The sequence below is a fragment of the Triticum aestivum genome, chromosome 2B (genome assembly GCF_018294505.1).
Source record: "Triticum aestivum cultivar Chinese Spring chromosome 2B, IWGSC CS RefSeq v2.1, whole genome shotgun sequence".
NCBI lineage: Eukaryota > Viridiplantae > Streptophyta > Magnoliopsida > Poales > Poaceae > Triticum > Triticum aestivum.
In genome coordinates this window covers 595,974,960-596,001,512 of record NC_057798.1, presented here as the reverse complement: position 1 = coordinate 596,001,512, position 26,553 = coordinate 595,974,960, and positions in this window count along the sequence as shown.

The following is a 26,553-nucleotide window of genomic DNA, read 5'->3' as shown; positions in this document are numbered from 1 at the left end:
TGTGACCTTTAAGACTTGGATATTTATGCGAGGATTATGAAGCGTGAAGACTTTTGTTTTTGTAGTTTCATTTTCTCTTTCTTGAGTCTTAGGAAACACCGTACTGTTAAAGGGGGTCGAGGTAATACTAAGGAAAGTGATTTTCCAAGTGATGCTCATCTCAAAATCCTACACCTACCCAATCCTTTCGAGTGAAGCCATTGGAAATCTCATATCAATTCAGTCAATTTCTTCAGCGACAGAGACGAAGATCTTCTGGTCTCTGAGGAATTTGTTCTGACTGAGGAGTTAGGAATTCGCCAGTGCGAATTGCCTACACAGTGAGGAACATGATAGCCCCGAGGAATTTGATACCTCAAATATCTGACCGTTGTTGCGCTATGCGCCAGCTATCCCAAAATATCTACCCACATAACGGTCATATCATTGAAGGGCATTTATGTCTTATCATGTCGGGCTACTCCCTAGGCTATAAATAGCCGCCCCCTACAACCACTAGCTGGTTGGCTGCTCCGAGTGAAACTGACACTTGTCATTGAGAGCATCCCATCCTCCGAGGACTTTGAGCAAAAATCATCAAGTGAGGAAAAACCCAAAACCCAAACACCTACAACCCAAAGTGATTGAGCATCACTGAAGAGATTGTTCATGTGTGGAACCGATGCTTGTTACCTTTGAGGACTGTGTATCCTCCAGACGGTTAGGCATCATGATCTGAGCATCCAAGAGGAATTATCACCGAGTGACCAAGTCTGTGAAGGTTTGGAAGTCACCTGAAGACTTACCACGAGTATTTGGGAGAGGTATGTGTGACTTTAGCTCAAGGAGAATACGGTGAGGACTGTGTGTCCTTGGGTTTAAATACCCAGCCGCTCCAACCAGACGTACAACTGTCAAAGCAGTTGGAACTTGTCTACCAAATCATTCTCTTCACCAAGCCAACTGGTTCTATTTCCTCAACCCTTTCATTTCCTCATTCATGTGTTGATGAACCTGATCATTACTATTTGAAGAATTTGACTGAAGACTTTCTCTATTTCCTCAATCCTAATTCTTCAGTCACATAGTATTCAGCCTGCTTATCCCGTTTTCATGCTATCTGTACTATGTGCTTGTTTTCATTTCATCATGATGACTATGTTGTTGCTCTGTTATGCTTATACCTGAGTACTTATTCTGCTGCTAGTGTGTCGTTACTTGGGAATTTCTTCACCTAGAAATTCCTTAGTGACGAATTTGTAAAAATTGCGTATTCACCCCCCTCTAGTCGATATAACGCACTTTCACTAACCTGGTGGCTTCCTCGTGCCATGTTTCCTGCTTTCTCTGGCCGTTGTCGAGAGACGCAGCAGCATGGCCGTTGATCGTTGTCACCCAATTCCATCCTGTCATCGGTTGTTGGGGGTATGCCGGTATGTGTGGGTAACTAGCTAGCAAGGAGATCATTACTTAGTCGCCGCCGACAACCATTGTTGTGGTTATTTATAGCTAGCAGTTGGCTAAGGGATTGGGGTTTTTACAATTTACCCCTATGGTTGGTCCTTGCGTGTGAAGTCTTCGCTGGAGCAAGGGAAGACTAAGTGGAGCACACAATTCCCAGCAGACAGTCGTATGTGGTGTCACGTGCTATCACAGACGTGTTAACATAAGGACACATATGTGTAACTTACAAATCATCACACACGAGTACTCGCACCATGCATCGTGTGCGATTCTCCTAGCCATCGCAACAACTCGTTTGCATTTTCAAAGTTTTTCTACACACATAATCGCACACAAAACAACTGCAACAACTGTCTGCAAGGGTTAGGGACACAATAAATATGCTCTGTTTGCTCTCTATCGTTTCTGTCCTTGCCTCCCAAAATACTCCACATCACACATGTCCTCAGAAACTCAAACCACCCTCTCAATCGCGGAAGATACGGGGGAGATGCAGCTCATACGCACGCTGAAGCCCGCGATGCTGGTGGCAGTACGCGCTAATGTGGGTGCGGCGGCCTTGGCGGCAAGCGCAAAAGAGTTGGCGGTTGTAGTAGGTCTTTTGGGTGCACTCATGGTTCTGTACACAGAACACGCGGTTGAGGCCACGGCCTGGGCGACACGCGATGATGAGGCCGTCGTTGCCTTGGCGGCAGGCGCGGATTTCACTGTGGTAAGGGCGCAGCCTCCTTAGGGTTTGCTAGAGCTCTAGCAACACGCATAGCTGATGCCTTTGTTGTTTACGACCGCTTGGAACATGTCAGTCAAGGCTGCGTTGCACGCGCGCGTTTGGCCATGGAAGGGATTTTCCCTAAGCCCCGAGCTACTATGGTCGAGCAGGAGAAGAAGAATGGTCGGGCCTACGAAATGTTCAAGGACAAGGTCGTCGCCCACCCGAAACTCAATCCTTCCTTCTGAGAGAGGATTTTGCATCAGTGCAAAGAATATTTCAACATCGTCGCACCAACAGGCCAAACCCGCAACAATGCCGACGAGTAGCTATTTATGTGTTGTTTTTTCCGAACCTTGTTGATATCTAATGCCGCTATTATGTTGTTTGGTTGATTATGCATGAGTACAAACGATAATTTGTGCAACCATTTTATAAATCAAGTGCTTATTAGCACGAATCGTATGTGTTATTGTCAGTCTATGTTACTACACAATTCTAACTGCCTGTTTGTAGGGTATCACACACACCTTATTACGCCGAATCATTTGTGTAATTTTTTAGCATCGCAAACAGTTCATCGGAGTGACCTATTTGCCTGGTATCACACACATATGGTTACTTCCATCTTATTTTTTATCATCGTAAATAGTTCTTATGATTTGCTTGTTTGATGCATACCAGACACATCTTGTCATGTTGAACCATTTCTGTTGTTTTGGCTCATCACAAACAGTTCATCCGGGTGAACTATATGCCGTCTATCTCAAACACCTTGATTTGCCCGACCGTTTCTGTTGTGTTCGCTAATTGAAAATAGTTCATCCGAGTGAAATATATGTCATATATCGCACACACACCTTGATCTGGCTCATTCCAAACAGTTTGTATGGCTCAATTGTATGTCACCTATCACACACGCAACTGTAATCTAAATCGTGCTTGATTTCTCCGTCAACGCACATAGTTCATCTTATTAGTGACTATTTTGTTACGATATTGTTTGCGATTCATGCATCACATACAGTATCGTCGAATGGTCTCTGATTCCTATGTCACGTTATCAGCATCCTATAGTAGTGAGATCTATGAAACTGAAATCACGCCTCAATAAAGGATCAAGCAAGAGGAATAGACAATCTTTGAAGATCATAACGACTAGGATGGCACTTACAAAGTGGTGGAGGTCGGCTCTCGAGCCATGAGCTCCTCGGCGATAGCCTGACCTACGTCCGGCCCAGGATTTCTCCTCGGCTGACCCCTCTCCTAAGTTGGGACATTTTTTAGATGCTTCAAGCGGCTGCCCTTATTGGAGGGGATAAAGGTGCCCACATCCGGAGTAGTCACGGTGATGGTTCTCTTCCTTATATAAGGAAAGGGCACGGTGGCGTTGTCAGTGGAAGTGGACAAGGTCCCCATCCGGTCGACGACGATGGCTACCTCGATGCCTTCAACACTCTGCTGGTGGAGGACCCCATCCTTGAAGATAGGGGAAATTTGAGGGTCCTCAATAAAACTAGGGTCATCGTCACGCAAATGACTCTTCGGTTGTGAAGCTAGAGACTGCACTGTGTCAACCCATTGTCTCCAACCCTGTTCGGATATGTCAAACAACTGATCAGAAAGATAAAAACCCTGCTCAGATAAACTGAAGCGTTGGGAAAACAGATTTACCGCCTTCATAGGCTTGTGATAAGAAAATTCATTAAGTGTCGGCTATTCGATTAGATCATCTTTCTCTACCTTGAAAATTGCCTCCATGCGCAAATGCCCGAGATTGATGATGCCCCGTATCGCACACACGACTCTGATCTGAATCGTGCTTGATGTGTCCGTCATCGCACATAGTTCGTCTTATTTGTGACTATTTTATTACGACACCGTTTGCGATTCATGCATCGCACAGAGTATCGTCGAAGGGTCTCTGACTCATGTGTCATGTTAGCAACATCTTATAGTAGTGAGATCTACGAAATTGAAACCACGTCTCAATAAAGGATCAAGCAAGAGGAAGAGACAATATTTGAAGATCGTAACAACTAGGATGGCACTTACAGAGTGGTGAAGGTCGGCTCTTGAGCCGTGGCCTCCTCGGCGATAGCCTGACCTATGGTCGGCTGTAACATCCCAAAACTCTAAATTTTGGAATATTAATTATTTAAATATGGTTAATTAAAAACTTGCTTTTGTTGCTTGCTGTTAGTTAATTTTGACTATGTCTTGAAACTTTTGGAGTTTAAATGAATAATAAACGAGAGGGAATAAAATGACTTTCCCGAATATTCCTTTCGATCTTATTTTGAACTTTGAGAATATACAAATTAGTTCACCTTGGATATGAGAGAGGATGACATGACTTCCTCAAAGAATAATATTGGGGATTAATTGAATATTCTCCCATTTTGGATTTTGAATATTAGAAACAATTCTAACTCAAAAAAAATTATGAGAGAAGGAAATATGACTCCTTGAACGTTAAGAAGAGTTGGATATGTTTCAAATGTTATTTGAATTTTTCTTCGGAGTTCAACAATATTGAATGGGACGTTTTACTCTGTCAAAGTAGAGTTTACCAAAATATTATATGTATATTATATAAATAATTTGGACAGCAAAAATGTTCACTAGGATCTATATAACTAAATTGCTTTCTGCGGATGTTTTGTTTTTTTTTCAGGAAATTATTTGGTCCATTTTGGAGCCAAAGCCATTTCTGTAATTTCATAAATATAAGAAAACCTATTCCTATAACCTATTCTAACCCAACAGCTGGCCCGCCCATTTCCTATCTAACGCCCACGCGCGCGAGCAAGCATACATCAGCAGCCGACAGCCACGTCAGCGCCGCATCAACCGGTGCAGGCCCACGCGCCAGCCTCTCTCTCCCTCCCCTGTGTCTCTGACTCACGGGACCCACCTGAGTCTCCTTCTTCCTCACGATTTCTGCAAATCCTACCAAGCCGAATCCCGATCGAATCTGTTCAAGAATTCGATCTACTCACCCCGCACGCACGCAGTCGGGCCTTCGTGAGCACCCCGTCCCCTACACTTTTGTTTTTTTTTTCTCCCCATCACATCGTCCTCCCGTGCCTTAGGACGACGCCATGAACTCGCCGGAGTTCGCGTCGCCAAAGCAACCTCCGCCGGCCGTTTCCGTCACCTACAGAGGTCCCCGACAGTCCCCTACTGCTCCTTCTTTTCCCTCCCTCTGCTCCGTGTCCGCCTGACCCCCTTTCTCCTTGAGCAGAGAACCAGATCGAGCTCCTCGACCTCGCCCCGAAGCTCGCCGACGACCACCCATCTTAGCCAGTTGCTATCGTCGCTGCAGGCCACCCCCTTCGCCGTGTGCACCACTATCACCACCCCCGCCGAACGCCGCACCCGCACGCCATCTCAGCGTCACCGGAGGATCACCGGAGAAGCCCCACCGCCCGCGTCCGAGACCGCCGCTGTTTCTCTCAGCTCAGGGTGAGCACGCGTGCGCAAACCCCCTCCGGCCAATCCAAGCGGGACACGTGGCGGAGTGCTGCAGCATCAGCTCAATTCGCTGCCATGGCAGCAATTTTAACAGGTCAAAAACGCTGCCACGGCAGAGTATTTGGACAGATTCAATGCAAATTTTATTTTTGCTATATCTCGTGATCCGTTTATCAAAATGCACTGATTCTTTTTCATACATGTTGGTGTTGATCATTACCATCCATTAGCACCATAATTTCCAACTTTTGAACTTTTCAAATTTGAGCAATTCAAATTTGAATCTGAACCTTCATTTGATCATATCTTACAAACCGTATATCCAATTTAATTGATTCCTTTGGCCCATGAAACACTTGTACCAAATACTTGTTGATCACATCCAGTAAATGCAAAATTCAGATATTCTTTGTCCTGTTTTTAATTTAAATTCAATTCAAACTTCATCTCACTATAATTTGGGTTGTAGTGTTCCTTTTCGAGTCAATTCTTTTACAAATGAACTCTTATGTCATATTCAATATGCCATAGCATCCGAACCCAATAAATCCTTCGATGTGGATTGTTCGGCGCGGGACCTGGCCGGACTGCAAAAAAGGCGTAACTCGAGGCGTTAAAATGCTATATGCTAGTGAGTGTGGATATAAGAACGTGTCCAGATTTTATACACTTACGATTTCACCAGGGGCTGGACCCTGGGATCCCACACCGGGCTGCTGCTGGTGGCGGTGGCGGATTCCTTCGGAAAGGGAGTTTTTCCCTTCTTAGGTGACTCAGCCTCCAAGTGTGTGGAGGCCGTCCTTTTCTTTCTTCCCCCCGCTGGGGGGATCGGCTTTCTTCCTCGTCCTCGTCCTCTTTGGAGGAAGAGCGGGCCTCGGAGTCTTCGGATACCGTGTCCGAAGCTCCTTGGCGACGACGGCCGCCCCTGGTCTCTTTGACCTCTTTCTCGGGGTTTTTTCTTCGGCGCCTTGTAAGGCGTCGGGACCAGCATCTTCGTCAGAAGTGGGCCGGCTGGTTCTTCTGGCAGCGGGGCCGGGCAGTAGATCCGTCTTGCCTTCTTCGTCCAGCCCTAGGAGAGTTGTGGAAAAATACATTAAGTGTTTCCCTTGGATTATGTAGATAAAGCATATGACTTGCCAACATACGAAGACTTACCGAACACGCGGGTCGGGACAGTTGGTACCCGCGGTCCTCGGCTGAATCCGGCCACGATTTGCCGGACTTAAAGAGCACATTCCAGATGTCTTTGTGCGATGAGTCGAAGAACCCTAGTAGGGTCTGGTGCTTGGCCGGGTCGAATTCCCATAAATTGCAAGCCCTGTGTTGGCAAGGGAGAATCCGGCGAACTAACATCACCTGGACTACGTTGACAAGTTTGATATTCTTGTCTTCCATACCCTTGACGCGCGTTTGGAGCGCCGACAACTCATCAGGCGAAGACCAGTTCAGGCCCTTCTTGGGCCAGGACGTAAGCCGCAATGGAGCTCCGGATCGGAATTCGGGAGCTGCAACCCATTTTGTGTCGCGTGGCTCAGTGACATAGAACCACTGTTGTTGCCTCCCTTTGACAGAATCATTGAAGGTACATGATGGCCATGTGACATTGGGCATCTTGCTTACCATCGCTCCTCCGCACTCAGCATGCTCGCCGCTCACCACCTTAGGCTTCACATTGAAAATCTTCAGCCATAAGCCGAAGTGTGGAGAGATGCGGAGAAAGGCCTCACACACGACGATGAATGTCGAGATGTTGAAGAAGGAATTGGGGGATAGATCATGAAAATCGATCCCATAGTAATACATAATGCCGCGAACGAATGGGTGGAGGGGAAACCCTAACCCGCGGACAAAGTGAGGGAGGAATACAACCCTCTCCTGGGGTTCCGGAGTAGGGACGATCCGTCCCGCCGTCGGGAGGCGGTGGCTGATCTTCTTGGCCAGATACCCGGCCTCCAGAAGTTTCTTGATATCCTTCTCCCGGACGGTAGAGTCCATCCACTTGCCTCCTGCTCCAGATCTGAACATTTTCGGAGGGCCTTTATGGGCGGAGAAGGCGAATGCTTGGGCGCTGGAGTTCGAGCGAGATAGAATAGGCGAAAGAAGAGGAAGGCATGGGTGAAAAAGGGGAATCCTTATCTCCTTATAAAGGTCACAGGAGTCGTGCACCTCCCCACTTGCCCTAGAAACTCGCTTATTCCCCAAGAGCCGTGCTAATGGCGCGGTTGGGTTACCCACACCCGTATTGATTAGAATCCCTTGATAAGGAGACACGATCTCTGCTTCGACGAGACGTGCCAATAAAACCGCCTCGCAAGATGTGCAGTAGCAGGTTGATAAAAACAGTTCGAATAATGACTGAGTCACGGCGTGATGTCACGCTATGAAAAAGTTGTCAGCAGATTAGACTTGTGGAATATTGTGCTCTCTACGGTGGTATGTGGAATTTGTTTTGCAGAGCCGGACACAATTCTTGTGTTCAAGATCTTCTTTGGAGTATTCGGAGAAGGAACCTGCCATACAATGCCGAAGACAATTTGCGCGCCAGACCCATCGTCATTGAAGCCTGGTTCAGGGGCTGCTGAGGGAGTCCGGGATTAGGGGGTCCTTGGACGGCCGGACTATATGCTTATGCCAGACTGTTAGACTATGAAGATACAAGATTGAAGACTTCGTCCCAAGTCCGGGTGGGACTCTCCTTTTTGTGGAAGGCAAGCTTGGCAAATCGGATATGTAGATTCCCTTCTCTGTAACCGACTCTGTGTAACCCTAGCCCCCTCCAATGTCTATATAAACCGGAGGGTTTAGTCCATAGGACAACAACAATCATAATCATAGGCTAGCTTCTAGGGTTTAGCCTCTACGATCTCGTGGTAGATCAACTCTTGTAATACTCATATCAACAAGATCAATCAAGCAGGAAGTAGGGTATTACCTCCATAGAGAGGGCCCGAACCTGGGTAAACATCATGTCCCCCGCCTCCTGTTACCATTAGCCTTAGACGCACAGTTCGGGACCCCCTACCCGAGATTCATTGGTTTTGACACCGACAGGGAGGTCGTTTGGTCTTGTCGTTCTTCTTCTTGTTCTTGGAATTGGGAGCAAACCCAACTCCCTCTTTGGCCACAACTTCCTTTTGATTGCTCAAAAGGTCATTGAGGATCTTCTCATCTTGTATGCACGTCATAGGGCCTCTCTCAAGTTGTTCTTTCAACTTGGCATTCTCCTCCACAAGATGAACATGCTCACAACATGGGTTAGTAGCATTTGCATTATCAATTAATACCATATGAGGAAAGGTATCTTTCTCCTTGGTTAGCTTCACTTGGAGTTGATCATGAGACTCCTTGAGGCTAGCATGAGCACCCTTCAAGATCTTGTGAGCTTTGTTGAGTATATCAAACTCCTCCTTGAGTCTAGCATGGTCAACCCCAAGTTTAGCCTTCTCGGAGTTTAGCACACGAGATACAACAAGAGCACGATCAAGATCTTTCTTTAATTTAGCATGCTCATCGTTGTGTGACTCCTCAAGAGCCAAACGATGCACATGCTCTTCCTCAAGAGCATTAGAGAGATCCGATATCTGATCGGCATAGTCACGACTATGACCTTCCATCTTAGAGATGGTTTCTTCATGAGCCTCGATCATGTCATTGGCTTCACCAAGTTGTTCCAAGAGAGTAACGAAGTGCTTCTTGGATTTGCCCTTGAGCTTACTCATAAAAGACTCAAATTCATTTACTTCCTCATTAGACCCTCACTTTCATCAATGCAATCCATCAAGGAGGGATTAGTAATGATGGTGGTTTTGATGTTGGGGTTTACCTTGTTGGTGGCTTTAGCCATGAGGCACTTAGCGGTGATGTTCTCATTGGGTGAGTCGAAGAGAGACACACATGGAGTTGTGGGAATGGCAATGGAGGCCATGGCCATGGCTTCACTATCTTCATCATCATCATCATCCTCATGGTATTCTTCTTGAACCACCAACCGTCTAGTTGGAGTCTTCTTGGTGAAGTTGTTCTTGTTGGGGAAGAACTTTGTCGGCGTTCTGGGAACGGGGGTCCCCAGACTTGCCTGCCTGCGGCCTGCGGCATGGCTCAAGTGGGGGCCTAGTGCATCCCAGCTTCATCAGCTCAAGCTCAAGACCCTCGCGAGGGGCCAAAGCCTCGTGGGGCGGACGTCAGGAAGCTTCCTCTGGAGCGGCCTCATCTGGCAGGCTCGCGAGGAGGCGGAGAGATCAAGGTAGGGCACCTCGTGAGGAGCCCGTGACGCAAGCCATGACGATCGAGACCAGGCGGGCGCCAGGCGGGCGCAGGCCTGCGCAGTGTCCTTATTTCCCCTTCGGTGCAAAGGGGGCAAGCACAGGCCAAGGCATCAGGCAAAGGTTACCGTTTTGGTGCAACAAGACCAAGACCAGCAGGACGGCAGGATGGAGGTCATCGTGGAGCCTAGGACAACATCATCGTCAGAGCCTTTGGCAGCCAAACACCAACTTTAGTTAGGATAAGTGTACTAGATGTTCCCCTTCAAAATGACCAATTGTTGGCGCCCTTCCCGCTCATTATTTGGGAAGAGGCCCAGGGCCTCTCTCTATAAATAGGGCTAGCCACCACAGTCGGACGGATGGATCAGGGTGAGAGAGAGAGAAGCGATTGAACTCACCCAAGCATTTCATCACACCAGCTCAAGAACAGCCCCTCACGAGGCTGTTCTCCCTTTGTATTGTTCATCATCAGCCCCTGAGGCAATCCACCACACCACACACTGGAGTAGGGTATTACACCACAATGGTGGCCTGAACCAGTATAAACCTCATGTCCCTTGTGTGTTCTTCTTACTAGCCTAGATTCCTTGCGAGCCATCGAGATGCGAGTTGGTAGGGGAAAGATCTTCGTGCGCACCCCAGAGTTCGAACCTCAAGGGTCTGCCGGAACCCGAAATCCGACATTTGGCGAGCCAGGTAGGGGTGCGCCAGAATCCTTCTTCCGTCGCATCGCGTTCCTTCGCCTCGCCGTTCTGATGTCAAGCGACCCGACTGCCAGCGCCGGCTGCTGGGCGGCGTGGCCCGCCCACACCATGCCGCCGACCCAGGGCGCTGCGGGGCGCGGGCGGCGCAGCCAAACACCGCCTGCCCTCACATCGCGGCAGGTGTGGTCAGTAGCAAGAGCCTCAAGCCACGCCGCGGCCACAGTGCTGCACACCCGACGGGAGCAGGCAAACTCCAGGGCCGCGCTCACGGTGGCCCGAGAGCTGCTACAGTGCCGGGTGCTGGAGGGCGGCCGCGACGTGTTGTTGGAGCAAGTAGCCGAGCTCCTGGACGCCGCCGCCTCGGGAGCACCTCCTTTCTGCGTCCAGCTGCCACCCCGGATCCAGGGCGGGCCATATGGCGGCCCCATACATGCCCACGCAACTCCGAGCGGACTCCAGGGCCTACTCAATGCCAACCCGGCCGTTAGCACCGGGCGACAAGTCGCGCCGGCCCCATCTCCGACCGGCGAAGGAGTGCACGCCGCGGCCTTCGGCCTCGGCGGACCACCACGCCACCACCCCCAAGATAATGCTCCAGGCCGGACTGCGTGGCATATGGGGCACTACGGCGAGACCCACAGGGCGGTGGGCCCAGAAGCTTATGTCGCCCACACGGTGGATCAAGAGTGCGCACTGGAAGAACACCATGGCTCGTTCCTCGGGCCAGGCTGGGGCGAGGAGGTGCCAGAAGCTGAGCTCTTTCAGGAACCCCAAGAGAGCCTCAACAACCGCACCGGCGGCAACAACTGTCGGGTACCACTAATTCCTCAGGAGCTAGCTTATGCTAACCATGGGTCGCAGGAGGTACAGGTCGCTGCAGCAGATGGCTGCCCCAATGCGGCAGCCTCCTACCCCTTAGGAGGAGGGCGCCGGGGGCTGCAGGAGAGGGGCCAAGATCCAGGTTCGCCCCCGCGGCGCTCGGAGCAAGGCATTCTCAGGAGGTAGGCCCTCTGCCGGGGAGGTGCCCCAGGGCCTGCCCCAAGCAGAGGACCCGTGGTCATCACGGGAACCGCTGGCAACCGCTCTACCCCATTGGCGTCGTCCTTGGTCTCCGGCCGCCGTCAATGGCGGTAGAGTGTGGTGCAAAACGGGCCCCTCGTCTGGCGATATGAAGCAAGGCCGGTACCTATGAAGAAGGCCCAGTGCCTGTGAAGCTCGCCGCCCGTGACACTCTCACGTAATAATGAGTGGGGCTGTACACGCCCCGGAGTCTCCGGAGAGCCGCCCTCGGGCCTCAGGGGCTCCCGCCCACGCCCAGTGGCAGCACTTAGCTCCGCGCTGGTGAGAAGACATTGAAGACTAGACTAGGTGCCGGACGCGGATTTTTGCTTTTCGCTTTTTCCTCTGTTGACAAGGTTCTTCGATTTGAATTTAAGTTGGATTTGAGCTTGAGACTTGTGTGTGTTTGGGGAAGGGGTGTTTAGTCTCGTTCGAGCAATCTCTCGTGTTCTGGTTTCGGCTTTGGGTCCGAAGTTAGCGTCAGTTGCCCCCCCCCCTCGCGAGCCCCTCGCAAGCCGGGCCGGGCCAAGCACGTCTACAATCTGGACCGCTATCGTCGCACCCTCTCCGGAGGTTCTCATCGCAGGATCAATGGGTTACCCAGAAGACACCCGAGATGCTGCGGCCCCCACAGGCCCGCTCGGGACTCGTCGGGGTCAAAAGGTAAACAAGTCAGCTGACCCATCACCGGGCCAATGGCTAAGCTCACACGCAACGTTATGCTTACCAAGGTACTGATCGCAAACCTTTACATGAGGGGCTTCCCCTCCCAAAATGCTCTTACAATCTTCAGGGCCGAGCCCGAACCTTCTTCATGCAGGGTAAACAGTGGTGACATACAATCAGTCGGACATCTCACTCACCGCGTCTTCTGGGGCGCCCCCGGAGGCGTCGCTGGCATCACTGACATCATCACCACCGCCGCCAACACCTCGTCAGTGCCAGGCTCGTCCACAACGCCGCCTTCATTGGCGGCCATGATCACGCTGTCATCATCAGATGCGAAGGCCCTGAAGAGGGCGTCCACGTTGTCCTCCACCCATTGCGCAAGGTCGCCCCGGATGGCTATGGGCACAGGTGCGATGGCGGCATCGAAATCGAAGTGGGCGTCCCTGTCCTGCAGATAGCTAAAGACACGGGAGAAGGCACGCCCGAGCAAGGCTCGGCTCCTCTCCTCGACAAGCCAACGAGACCTCTCAGAGCGGTTCTCTAGAAGCATCACCACGTCGGTGAAAAACTGGAGGTTGCCGGCGTAGTTGGTCTCATGCGGCTCCTTGGCGGCAGCCTCGCAAATATTGCTCAAGACTGTGTTAGCCCTTTCCCTGAGCGTTCGGAGCATGGGGGCATGCCCGTGCTCCAGAAGGCGCCACTGACGGATCTCATCCTCATTCCGCCGTGCGATGACCTCGGCACCATCAACCCTCTGTTGGAGAAGAAGCAGCTCGGCGCGGGAAGAGGCCAGCTCCGCCTGCGCTGCGCCAAGGGCGGCTGCGGAGGAGTCGGCACCCCATGTCACTTCAGCCAGTTTGGCCCTGAGGGTCGCGGTCCCACCCTCAGCTTCGGCCCTAATCAGCTCCAACCTTGCTTCGTATTCGCGCTCGAGGGCCGAGCGAGCTGCCGCCACGCGGCGGTCGACCTCTTCCTGGGCTCGGGCTTCACGCGCGGCGACGTCATCCTCCGCCTGAGTCACCAGGCGCTCCCTCGTCTCCAACCGCTCAAGGTCAAGGTTGCGCTCGGCGGCCTCCAGCGTTAGTGCCTCCTCGCGCTTCAGGAGCTCCACCTGGTCGACGGAAGCCCCCTTCAGCGACACAAGGGCCGCTTGGCGCAGTTCCACTTGCTGCTCCAGAGAGTTGCTCCAGGCTTGGAGCTCCCATGCGTGCTCCTCCGCATCTTTGCGCCGTCGGTCTGCTTCCCGGGCCTCCTCGACAGCTTGGGAGCAGGCCTCCCGCGAGGCCGCCAGCGATGCTTCAGCCTTCGGGTTGTCAAGGTCACGCTGATGACGTGCGAGGGCGACAGCTACCTTCAGCTTGCGCCTCTCCTCAGTGAGGCGTAGGCCCTCGGCCTCAAGGCGCGCATCCTCGCCAGCAAGCTCCGCCCCGATCCGGCTCACCGCATCCGCCGCCCCCTGGAGGAACTCTTGACGAAGGGCACGACGTTCCCGAGTGTCATAGCCCTAGATTAATGCTTGTAGTTAGTGGCATTGCATCCATGCATCTTGTCCATTTTCTGAAAGTTGAACTGAGGAAATTTGAAAGCCTCAAAACATTTAAATAAAAGAAGGGCAAACCCCCTAAAATCTCATTCGTTGTTTCCAAAATGCTCTTCTTAAATGTTTGATATTTTTGGCAAGGGTTCTGGCCCAAACCAAAAATACTGCACATTTTTAAGGACTTAATTTTGGGACTTTGAATTTAAATCATTAGCTATTTGAATTTGAATTTTATTCATATAATTAGAATATAATTTCAAATACCCCTGAGATATTTTATAAGCTTTTGGAAAAGTCCATTTAGCAAAATAAAAATATTCAGAGGAGTTTTTGGCATTGTTTGAATTGTTTTGAATTCAAAACAGTTGCAAAAGATTAAATAAAAAAACAGAAAACAGAAAACAATAAAGAACATAAACTTACCGGTAAGTTACCTGGCTTACCTATGCGGCCCAGCACTGCAGCTGGCCGGCCTAGGAGCTGGCCCAGCCCACCACCGCTGCCAGTCACCACCAACCTCTCGCCAGAAGGACGAGAGGCGCGTGGCCGCCGCGCGCTGGCACGCGCCCGAGCCACCTCCTGCTTCCGCCGATGCTGGGGGCTGGCTGGAGACGCCACGCAACCCCCCCGACCCCCTCTGGTCTGTCCACTCCTCCTCTCCCCTCCTTTTTCTCTCTCGCACGCAGCCACCGAACGCCATCGCCGCCGTCCTCGCTGCCACCGCGGCCAACGGCCACCCCACGCCTCACCTACGCGCCAAGAAGCTCCGCCTCGCCCCCCCCCTCTTCCTCCTCGACGAGCCACGCATCTCCGGAAGCAGTGGAGCCTCGCCATCGAGCTCGACCCCGCCGCCTCTGCACCGAGCTCGCCGGCGACCGTACACCGTCCCCGACGCCTCCCCGAGCCATTTGAGCTTCTCTGCGTGACCGCTGTGAGCTTCCGCACCGAATACCCCTCTTCCCCGCCTCGATTTCTTGCTGTAGTCGTCGCCCCCTTGAAGACCGAACCGCGCCGCCGCACGAACTCGTAGCCGACGAGGCTCCGGTGACCAAATGGTCTCGTGCGTACCTCCATTGGGCTCGTGAGCTCTCGTAGACCCCGTAGGTGCAAACGGCTAGTCCTCCCGCAGGCCGTAGCACCAAAACCACGAGCACCCGAACTCCGGCCGCCGCCGATTTGGTCGCCGCCGTCGATCCCGAGCACCGCAGCTCCTACCACTGCCACCAATGATGCGCCTCACTCCCAGGAACCCATAGGTGCAACCCGCGCATCGAATGGTGCCCTGTAGAGCATTTCCGAGCCGCCCCACCATCTCTGTCGTCGCCGGCGGCTAAACGCCGGCGGGCTGAACGTGTTGACCGGTGAGGTTTGACCCTGTCTAACCAGAGGTTTGACCCCTCTCTGTCACTGACATGCGCGCCCCGCCCGGCTAACTAAGTTAGTTAGGGCTAATCCTATATAGGTTAGTTAGGTTAGTTACTGACCAGTGGGCCCAGGCCCTAATTAACCTAGGTTAGTGCTAACGTAACATTAACTAACCCTATTAGTTAGTTGCTACACTGACATGTGGGCCCCAGCCTTCAGGTTTGACCTGGGCTGGCGCCTTTGACCTGATGACGTCACCCCGACGTCATGTTGACGCAGTTAATTATTTTCTGGATTTATTCTTATACAGGAAATTCCAGAAAATATCCAAAACTTCTAAAATTCATAGAAATTCAACCGTAACTCCAAATGAAATAAATTATATATGAAAAATGATCAGAAAAATCCAATCTATCCATCTGTACCATTTTCATGCATGTTAGAACAACTTATGGCTGCTGTTTAGAACAAATCATATACTGACATTAAACCTTCACATATGGAGTTTGAATTTGAACCTAAGGTTCAAACCAAGTTCATTTAACCTGCTGCTAGTTGCATTAGCCCAACACAATCATTTTGCCATGTCATGATCATGCATCATATTGTGCATTGCATTGATTGTGTTTCCTTCCGTGTTACCGGAACTTGCCCCCTCTCGATAGACGTGGTTTCAACGATGTGATCAATGACACCGATGAAGAACTATACTATATTCAGAAGTGCCAGGCAAGCAAAACCCCATTGTTCATTCTGATACAATCCCACTCTCTCGCTCCTGCTCTATTTTACTGCATTAGGACAACAACAATTCAACTGTTACATGCTGCGGTAGTTGAACCCCTTTCCTCTGCATGACCTGTCATTGCCACAATAAATAGATGAAACCCACTAGCATGAGTAGGAGTTGTTTGAGCACTAATGTGCCTACTCATTCATGCTTGTTTGTCATGCTTGCTACTGCTTAGAGTTGAGTCAGGTCTGATTCATCGGGAATGAATTGGAAAGTGGTGAACATGTCCTACTGTGTGTGAGCTAAGTGTGTGAACACGATTTGGTAAAGGTTGCGGTGAGAGGCCATGTAGGAGTACATGGTGGGTTGTCTCATTGAAGCCATCCTCAGGAACTGAGTTATGTGTTTGTGATCCATGAACAGCTACTACCACGCATTGGAATGCTTAAGTGCCCCTCTCGACTTATTAATCAACTTGATCTATGTCTAGGAGTTGCAACTAGTTTCTGGTGTTTGTAGGTAGTGTTAGTAGTCTACCAAGTGGCACCCGGTACAGGTGGGCTTGGGACAGACTAGGCACAGTGGCCTGGTGTACCAAGTGGCACCCGGATGGTGGACTTGGGAAGCCTGCACACATCGTTTGGGGCCGTGATCGACACCCCGGCCGGATCTCCTTGCGGATGGAACCCGAATAGGCGATAAACCTGGACGAGAGACTTGTGTGGTTAGTTAGGTCGTGGCCGACTCCCTCGCCAGGCTTCCGCTTGAAGGTTGCCAAGATACACGGGGTGTACATGGCGGTAAGTGGCGAGAGCGTGTGTGAAGAAGTACACCCCTGCAGGGTTAATACGATCTATTCGAATAGCCGTGTCCGCGGAAAAGGACTTCTGGGTTTCCTGTACAGTTCATATACAGGTGAAAGTGGATACTCTAAAATGCGCAAGATAAGCGTGAGTGCTATGGATGGCGTTCTCGTAGGGAGACGGGAGCAGATCCATAATGGTGTATTGATATGGTGAATATGTGGACTCATGTGCGCCACCTCAAAGAGTTACTTGCAGTCGTAGTTTAGGATAGCCACCGAGTCAAAGCTGGCTTGCTGCAGTTAAACCCCACCATCCCCTTTGTTGATAATGATGCATATGTAGATAGATCTGATGTAAGTCTTGCTGGGTACATTTGTACTCACGTTGCTTAATTTATGTTTTTGCAGAGAGACTTCAGTCTCGCTAGTAGTTTCACGTGGACTTCGACATTTAGCTTGTTACCTCAGCTACGATCTTGTGCCCTCGGCAGGATCTGGTAGTTAGTCAGGCTTCTCAGCCTTTTTCATTTGTAGATATCTGTACTCAGACATGTTAAGCTTCCGCTTGTGCTTTGACTTGTATGCTCTGAAGTGTTGGGTCATGAGACCCATGTTTGTAATATCTCGCTCCTCTGAGCCTATTGAATAAAATCTTGAGTTGTAGAGTCATGTTGTGATGCCATGTTGTATTTTCACATGTCGAGCATATTGTGTGTATGTTATTGAAATGCCTGGTATGTGTGGGATCTGACTATCTGGATGTTTATCCTTAGTAGCCTCTCTTACCGGGAAATGTCTCCTAGTGTTTCCACTCAGCCATGGTAACTTGCTACTGCTCCGGAACACTTAGGCTGGCCGGCATGTGTCCTTCTTCATTCCTGTGTATGTCCCCTCGGGGAAATGTCACACGATGAATACCGGAGTCCTGTTAGCCCGCTACAGCCTGGTTCACCGGAGTCCTGCTAGCCCAGTACTACAGCCTGGATTCACTCGCTGATGACCGACACGTTCGATGCTGGGTCAGGGATGCCTGTCCCTGTAAGTTTGTGCCACTTTGGGTTTACGACTAGCCATGTCAGCCCGGGCTCCTTATCATATGGATGCTAGCGACACTATCATATACGTGTGCCAAAAGGCGCAAACGGTCCCGGGCAAAGGTAAGGCGACACCCGTGGGAATACCGTGCGTGAGGCCGCAAAGTGATATGAGGTGTTACATGCTAGATCGATGTGGCATTGAGTCGGTGTCCTGACAGCTTTGGTATCAGAGCTTGACTGCCTGTAGGATTACCAAGCCAAACTGGTCGAAGTTGAGTCTAGAAATGCTTTAGTTATATGTAAGGGAATTGATTTTGGGATGGAACGTAAGGCTCTTTTTACTCCTTATACCTTATGCATTCTGATCCGAGTCATGTTATCTTTCCTACGGGGTTAATGAACTAGGCTATCTTTTCTTTCTATCAGGATCACGTGTTACTAATCTATAGACTTGTAAGATTGATGGATTTAAGCCTCAGTTCAGCTCCTACTATCTTCTGTATGTTCATAGTTGATCTCAGAACCTTGATATTATGATGATCGAGTGGTTATCCCACCATTTTTGTAGCATGTCTCCAATCTTTTTGACCATTTACAGTCGTTATGCTGTCCGAGTCATCCCAGGTTTCTAAATAATCTGATGCATTTGCAATTCCTTCTTCCCGTTCCCGATGTCCTCTCTGGCCAGGTTAACCACACTAGACGGTGAGTTGAGGTACTCTATTGCCTCGACATTTATGTTGGAGTTATTATTATGACCCTAGGTGTCTCAGGGGATCATCTAGTAGTCTAGCCATGTTTTGTGATCCCAGTGTGATGACTCTGGCCATCATTCTCGAGAGCATCCCATGATGCCACTTAGTAGTAGGTATTCTATTCCTGGTTTTTCGAACCAAGATTCACCCTACCTACTTCATGTTGATAGTGTTGCTAGTTCCTTTAGGTTATTAGTAACCTTTGCATTAGTCCTCGAGGTCCGTGGTATTTCCGTCTTCCAAATACCATGAACTGCTTATGGCGGAAGTTCTTTGAATCAAAAGATCTCAACTAGAGTGCTCTTGACGAGTTCTCAATTCTATGTTGTGACTCTGCCAGTTCTACCTTTCTGCATGGGTTATCCGAAAGAAATATGTTGAATTCGTTCGACATGCTAGTCCATGCATCCACAACTCAGAAAATTGTATGTTCCATTGAGTTGTCCCTCCTTAGTTGTATTCTGACCTTTGTCTATCAGTTGATAGTCAAGAGTATGCGTGCATTCGTTCGTCGATGCCTATTACTCTTGTGGTCCGCGTCGAGCCATTCTATTCAGGATGACTAGGAGAAACAAACTCCAGAACCTCATCCATATCTAGGATTGGGTCAAAGCAATTGTATTCCGCAGATCAAAATGCCAATCCAGCTTCTGCTCTGCTCTACCTTGGAGTGTTACCCTCTTTATGTTGGGATTGTCATGAGAATTGCACCATCTCTTGTGAATTCTTGACGTAGTGATACTTCTCGCCATCATTACTCATTCCTCGGTTCTGTGTTGCTGCAGCCAGAATGCCGACAAGTGAACGGTGATGTGTGAAATCAATACTCCTAGCAACTCCGTTGCTTGGTAGTTAATGGACAATATTCTCATTCTTAGCGTGTTGGTTCTTGAATCATCATTCTAAGATAAATTGTGCTATCTCCTTATTTCCGGTGCACTCTTCGGTTAGTGAGTTAGGATTATTTCAATCCCTTGCTCATTTGATCATATCGTCTTGCCTGAAAAGCAAGATTGTTCTCGAGCTTAATAACATATCGGTGGTTCGTGATGATCCGAATATCTTCTCGGAAGTATTGCCAGGTTGTCACCTCCGCTATGTTGAGCTCGTGATCAATTTGGTTTCCAATAAACCACTCCTTCTCCAAGAATCCGTGTTAGATACCCCTGAGCTAGTTGGTTAAGACAAACAACAACTTGGAGAATTGGAAGATAAAAGCTTGCCTGGCTTAGTTCACTTTAAGGGATATCTTTTTGTGCGTGTGTTGAAGGAAGATGGTATCTTCATCGATTGACCCTCACGGTCAGTTAATGGATCTATCATCTTATCCAATTTTTGATTTGGGTATGGGTTATCACCAAATCAAATCAGAACCAATGATATTCGTAATGTTGTCTTACTCGTGGTTGTTTCCTCGGGCATACACCACTACATCTTTTGGTCTGACCAATGCTATTACCATGTTCACATAATTGTGGAATTCCATTTACATGGAAACCAGGATGAATTGTTGTTGAGCCCATCGACAACATCCTTATCTTCTCCATAATCTTGTTGAACATTAAGCTAGTATTGGAAACTTTTGAAAGCATTTATTCATGCTCGTTCATGAAGCATATGTTCGGATGAAAGAAGTGACTTACTCTAATTCATGTGCAGTGATGCAAGTTGCCTCCATGAATTCGAGAAAGTCAATGTTGCTTCCTTTGGAATCATCCCAAGTCGTTCATGCATACGTGCGAAGTATTCTGTGGTTTGGAGACTTGCAACCCCCATTCTATATGTATCCCTAGCACACCAGGCTACTGATAGATTTGTTCAAGGAGAAGAAGTTCCTTCTTAAGAATCATGACTTATGTTAGGACTTCGCTATCCTTGTTGATGGTTCCCCACCTGAACTCAGTAGTGATTTATTATAAGACTACTACGTGGCCATGCTTGTCTGGGACAACGTGTTCACATGTTGTAGCAGAACCAGTCATGTTTTGGAGCTTACTATCGTAGTTCATTTCCCGAGAGTCTCGCAACGTCATCTCGTCGATTTGTGTTGCGAACTTTCATTTTTCTTTCTAGACTCGATGAGTCTGAATTATTCTGACACCAACCAGATCTGAATCTCAGGCAGATATGATGGTTGGAACGTGTTCCAAGTATTATAATATTGGTCTCTCTGTAACCCAGTAACGTGGATGTCGTGGCCACACACCTAGCCGGAAGGCCTATTATTGTAGTATCTTGGTTGAAGAAGTTGACCACCTCCCCATAAGGATTTCGTAGGATTCACTCCCTAATTGTTCCTTATGGATCTTTGTGTTCCCGAAGTCCGACCTTTTACTTGATGTTCTAGATATCAAACCATATTAATAGATGGGTTACACTAGCACATCAAGGAGAACATTAGAAGCGGAGTGCTAAATTCTCTCGGTCAATCATCCAGATTTTGTTTCCTTGGTCTCGCTAAGGTGAAATCTAAGAAAGTGTTATCTTCCTTTGCATCTGCATCCTCCACTAATATTCATCATGGTAGTATGTTGTGTTGCCGGGATCCTTGACACAGATGTTGGTAAAACCTTGATGGGTATGGAAATTCTCAAGTTCTTGAGGGCACACTCAGTCACTAGGTTATATCCTCGGTATCAATTGGAATGTGCCTCCCGTTTGCCTAGTTGTTCTATAACCATAGTTTCCTTTCCGATCTGAGTATGCCATTCCTTCGCACTCCACCAAACGAATGTTGGTGAACTACCTTAGGATGTTTTAGAGAGTTACAATGATCCATGTATCAAAAGCAATTCTCTTTGCCACTTAAGGGATAATTCTACGATTCACCCTTCTCTAAACTGTCTCATTTTGGTATCATGGCAACTCAAATCCTCGCTACGTTCACAACCATTCACCACCCTTTTAAGTGTGGAATTGTTGTCTACCTAGTGAACCCTCGTCATCTGTTCCAATCCATCCCTCTAGATGTGTGCTCCGTGTCTCAGCTCGAGAGATGTTGCTATGTCTCATTCTGTGAGTTGATCCTGAGTTGTTCGATCTTCGAGAAGATCGATCCTTCTAGAGTGTTCCTTTTCCTCTCCTTGTCATGTTGGTTGGAGTTCCCAGAGCAAGACCTCGAGACAAAGATGGTGATCGAGTCAATGTTCTTATGAAGTGCAACCTGGATCGTGAAGATTGTGTTAGTTTGCGTCCCCCCCCCTTCATCTTACCCTACGCTTGAATCTCGGGACGAGATTCTTGTTTAGTGGGGGTGAGCTGTCACAGCCCTAGATTAATGCTTGTAGTTAGTGGCATTGCATCCATGCATCTTGTCCATTTTCTGAAAGTTGAACTGAGGAAATTTGAAAGCCTCAAAACATTTAAATAAAAGAAGGGCAAAAACCCTAAAATCTCATTCATTGTTTCCAAAATGCTCTTCTTAAATGTTTGATATTTTTGGCAAGGGTTCTGGCCCAAACCGAAAATACTGCACATTTTTAAGGACTTAATTTTGGGACTTTGAATTTAAATCATTAGCTATTTGAATTTGAATTATATTCATATAATTAGAATATAATTTCAAATACCCCTGAGATATTTTATAAGCTTTTGGAAAAGTCCATCTAGCAAAATAAAAATATTCAGAGGAGTTTTTGGCGTTGTTTGAATTGTTTTGAATTCAAAACAGTGGCAAAAGATTAAATAAAAAATAGAAAACAGAAAACAATAAAGAACAGAAACTTACCTGTAAGTTACCTGGCTTACCTGTGCGGCCCAGCACTGCAGCTGGCCGGCCCAGGAGCTGGCCCAGCCCACCACCGCTGCCAGTCACCACCAACCTGTCGCCAGAAGGACGAGAGGCACGTGGCCGCCGCGCGCTGGCACGCGCCCGAGCCACCTCCTGCTTCCGCCGACGCTGGGGGCTGGCTGGAGACGCCATGCAACCCCGACCCCCTCTGGCCTGTCCACTCCTCTCCCCTCCTTTGTCTCTCTTGCACGCAGCCACCGAACGCCATCGCTACAGCGCTCGCTGCCACCGCGACCACCGGCCACCCCACGCCTCACCTACGTGCCAAGAAGCTCCGCCTCGTCCCCCCTCTTCCTCCTCGACAAGCCACGCATCTCCGGAAGCAGTGGAGCCTCGCCATCAAGCTCGACCCCGCCGCCTCTGCACCGAGATCGCCGGCGACCATACGCCGTCCCCGGCGCCTCCTCGAGACGTCTGAGGTTCTCTGCGTGACCGCAGTGAGCTTCCTCACCGAATCCCCCTCTTCCCCGCCTCGATTTCTTGCTGTAGTTGTCGCCCCCTTGAAGACAGAACCACGCCGCCACACGAACTCGTCGCCGACGAGGCTCCGGTGACCAAATGGTCTCGTGCGTACCTCCGTTGGGCTCGTGAGCTTTCGTAGACCCCGTAGGTGCAAACGGCTGGTCCTCCCGCGGGCCGTAGCACCAAAACCGCGAGCACCCGAACTCCGGCCGCCACTGATTTGGTCGCCACCGTCGATCCCGAGCACCGCAGCTCCTACCACCGCCACCAATGGATGCGCCTCACTCCCAGGAACCCATAGGTGCAACCCGCACATCGAATGGTGCCCTGTAGAGCATTTCCGAGCTGCCCCACCATATCTGTCGTCGCCGGCGGCTAAACGCCGGCGGGCTGACCGTGTTGACCTGTGAGGTTTGACCCCGGCTAACCAGAGGTTTGACCCCTCTCTCTCACTGACATGCGGGCCCCGCCCGGCTAACTAAGTTAGTTTGGGCTAATCCTATCTAGGTTAGTTAGGTTAGTTACTGACCAGTGGGCCCAGGCCCTAATTAACCTAGGTTAGTGCTAACGTAACACTAACTAACCCTGTTAGTTAGTTGCTACACTGACATGTGGGCCCCAGCCGTCAGGTTTGACCTGGGCTGGCGCCTTTGACTTGATGACATCACCCCGGCGTCATGCTGACGTAGTTAATTATTTTCTGGATTTATTCTTATACAGGAAATTCTAGAAAATATCCAAAACTTCTAAAATTAATAGAAATTCAACCGTAACTCCAAATGAAATAAATTATATATGAAAAATGATCAGAAAAATCCAATCTATCCATCTGTACCATTTTCATGCATGTTAGAACAACTGATGGCTGCTGTTTAGGACAAATCATATACTGACATTAAACCTTCACATATGGAGTTTGAGTTTGAACCTAAGGTTCAAACCAACTTCATTTAACCTGCTGCTACTTGCATTAGCCCAACACACTCATTTTGCCATGTCATGATCATGCATCATATTGTGCATTGCATTGATTGTGTTTCCTTCTGTGTTGCCGGAACTTGCCCCCTCTCGATAGACGTGGTTTCGACGATGTGATCAATGACACTGATGAAGAACTATACTATCTTCAGAAGTGCCAGGCAAGCAAAACCCCCTTGTTAATTTCGATACAATCCCACTCTCTCACTCCTGCTCTCTTTTACTGCATTAGGACAACAACGATTCAACTGTTACATGCTGCGGTAGTTGAACCCCTTTCCTCTGCATGACCTATCATTGCCACAGTAAATAAATGAAACCCACTAGCATGAGTAGGAGTTGTTTGAGCCCTGATGTCCCTACTCATTCATGCTTGTTTGTCATGCCTGCTACTGCTTAGAGTTGAGTCAGGTCTGATTCATCGGGAATGAATTGGAAAGTGGTGAACATGTCCTACTGTGTGTGAGCTAAGTGTGTGAACACGATTTGGTAAAGGTTGCGGTGAGAGGCCATGTAGGAGTACATGGTGGGTTGTCTCATTGAAGCCATTCTCAGGAACTGAGTTCTGTGTTTGTGATCCATGAACAACTACTACCACGCATTGTTATGCTTTAGTGCCCCTCTCGACTTATTAATCAACTTGATCTCTGTCCAGGAGTTGCAACTAGTTTCTGGTGTTTGTAGGTAGTGTTAGTAGTCTACCAAGTGGCACCCGGTACATGTGGGCTTGGGACAGACTAGGCACAGTGGCCCGGTGTACCAAGTGGCACCCAGATGGTGGACTTGGGAACCCTGCACACATTGTTTGGGTCCGTGAGCGACACCCCGGCCGGATCTCCTTGCGGATGGAACCCGAATAGGCGATAAACCTGGACGAGAGACTTGTGTGGTTAGTTAGGTCGTGGCCGACTCCCTCGCCAGGATTCCGCTTGAAGGTTGCCGAGATACACGAGGTGTACATGGCGGTAAGTGGCGAGAGCGTGTGTGAAGAAGTACACCCCTGCAGGGTTAATACGATCTATTCGAATAGCCGTGTCCGCGGAAAAGGACTTCTGGGTTGCCTGTACAGTTCATATACAGGTGAAAGTGGATACTCTAAAATGCGCAAGATAAGCGTGAGTGCTATGGATGGCGTTCTCGTAGGGAGACGGGAGCGGATCCATAGTGGTGTGTTGATATGGTGAATATGTGGACTCGTGTGCGCCACCTCAAAGAGTTACTTGCAGTCGTAGTTTAGGATAGCCACCGAGTCAAAGCTGGCTTGCTGCAGTTAAACCCCACCATCCCCTTTGTTGATACTGATGCATATGTAGATAGATCTGATGTAAGTCTTGCTGGGTACATTTGTACTCATGTTGCTTAATTTATGTTTTTGTAGAGAGACTTCAGTCTCGCTAGTAGTTTCACGTGGACTTCGATGTTTAGCTTGTTACCTCAGCTACGATCTTGTGCCCTCGGCAGGATCTGGTAGTTAGTCAGGCTTCTCAGCCTTTTTAATTTGTAGATATCTGTACTCAGACATGTTAAGCTTCCGCTTGTGCTTTGGCTTGTATGCTCTAAGTGTTGGGTCATGAGACCCATGTTTGTAATATCTCGCTCCTCTGAGCCTATTGAATAAAATCTTGAGTTGTAGAGTCATGTTGTGATGCCATGTTGTATTTGCACATGTCGAGCATATTGTGTGTATGTTATTGAAATGCTTGGTATGTGTGGGATCTGACTATCTAGATGTTTATCCTTAGTAGCCTCTCTTACCGGGAAATGTCTCCTAGTGTTTCCACTCAGCCATGGTAACTTGCTACTGCTCTGGAACACTTAGGCTGGCCGGCATGTGTCCTTCTTCGTTCCTGTGTATGTCCCCTCGGGGAAATGTCACACGATGAATACCGGAGTCATGTTAGCCCGCTACAGCCTGGTTCACCGGAGTCCTGCTAGCCCAGTGCTACAGCCTGGATTCACTCGCTGATGACCGACATGTTCGATGCTGGGTCAGGGATGCCTGTCCCTGTAAGTTTGTGCCACTTTGGGTTTATGACTAGCCATGTCAGCCCGGGCTCCTTATCATATGGATGCTAGCGACACTATCATATACGTGTGCCAAAAGGCGCAAACGGTCCCGGGCAAAGGTAAGGCGACACCCGTGGGAATACCGTGTGTGAGGCCGCAAAGTGATATGAGGTGTTACATGCTAGATTGATGTGGCATTGAGTCGGGGTCCTGACACCGAGCGCGCCCGAGCACGTCTTCCGCGTCACCCTCTGTCCCTAGCGAATGCGGAGGGCCCTAAGGCGGCTTGCTCCCTCCCGGCACGGGGCTGGGGGCTGGTGCCCCAGCAATCGCCGGACGGGCCTCGCTAGGAGCTCGGCCTGGCGCCGGTCCATCCCCAGAAGAGGAGCTCAAGACTGACTTCAGCCAATCACCATCCATGATCAGGGAAAGAGCACGGGACAAGCTAGTTGTGCCCCAGGAGAGCTCGTGAAGGGAGGACAGCAGGCGCGCAGGCTCGAGGTGCCCAGCAGGACGGGCCACTTCTCCGACCGGCCGAGTGGCAGGGGCGCCGCCCGAGCTCGGCGCGCCTAGGGCCAGCAGAGAGGACAAAGCTTGGGGGGATGGCTCCTTGGTCGTCTCTATGAATTCGGCAGGAAGGGCCCTGAAAGGCCGCGGTCAGCTGCAAGAATAGAGAGGTAAAGGAGCAAAGAGAGAAAAGGACTTACTCGTCCATGGCAAAGTACTTCCTGCGCTTCAACAGGCGGCAAGGGCGA